This window comes from Ovis aries, chromosome 17 (assembly GCF_016772045.2).
Source record: "Ovis aries strain OAR_USU_Benz2616 breed Rambouillet chromosome 17, ARS-UI_Ramb_v3.0, whole genome shotgun sequence".
Classification (NCBI taxonomy): Eukaryota; Metazoa; Chordata; class Mammalia; order Artiodactyla; family Bovidae; genus Ovis; species Ovis aries.
Window position 1 is genome coordinate 38048243 of NC_056070.1, and position 693 is coordinate 38048935.

Here is a 693-nt window from a genome sequence, read left to right on the forward strand (position 1 = left end):
GCAGAAATCTGATTTTTCATGTGGTTCATCAAATGTGTTACTTAAAGGATTTATCAGGTAGGAAAATATAGCATTCACTTGAATTATAACAAAGATATCTTCCTGAGATGCTGTAACATGCCAAAGGCCTTGCAGTTATGTAGCATTGCCTTTCTCTTCATCGAGGTTTCAGAATTCAATAGACTAATAGCCCAGTTACTATCATTTAAAGCTTATGAAAGTTATTAGGGCTTCGATATGGCCAATTCCATCCTCCAACCCCAGTGACAACACACACACACACACACACACTCTCACACACACACACACACAAACTGCTAAATGATCATGCCAGTAGAATACAGATCTTTGACCCACTGGGATCATACCAATAGTAGATTGGTTAGGGTTACCTCTAATCTGTTAATGTGTATGACTTTAAATTCATGGGAATCCCAAGATACACTTTTGTATCCATCCCTGTAAATGTCAAGGCCAGAAATCAGTGCCACAAATCCACTGAATTCCATCTGAATCACTCTCTCTAAGGGTAATAATAGGCATAGTTCATAAAGCACCCAGCCTTGTCTCATAATTACCAGGTTGATCATTTTTAGTATGATTTAACTATTTCCAACATAGAGGAGCTTTTAAACTTAAATTATCATAGTCTGGTGTTAACCATGCAGATCCTCCCTAAAATTGTAGGAGTTT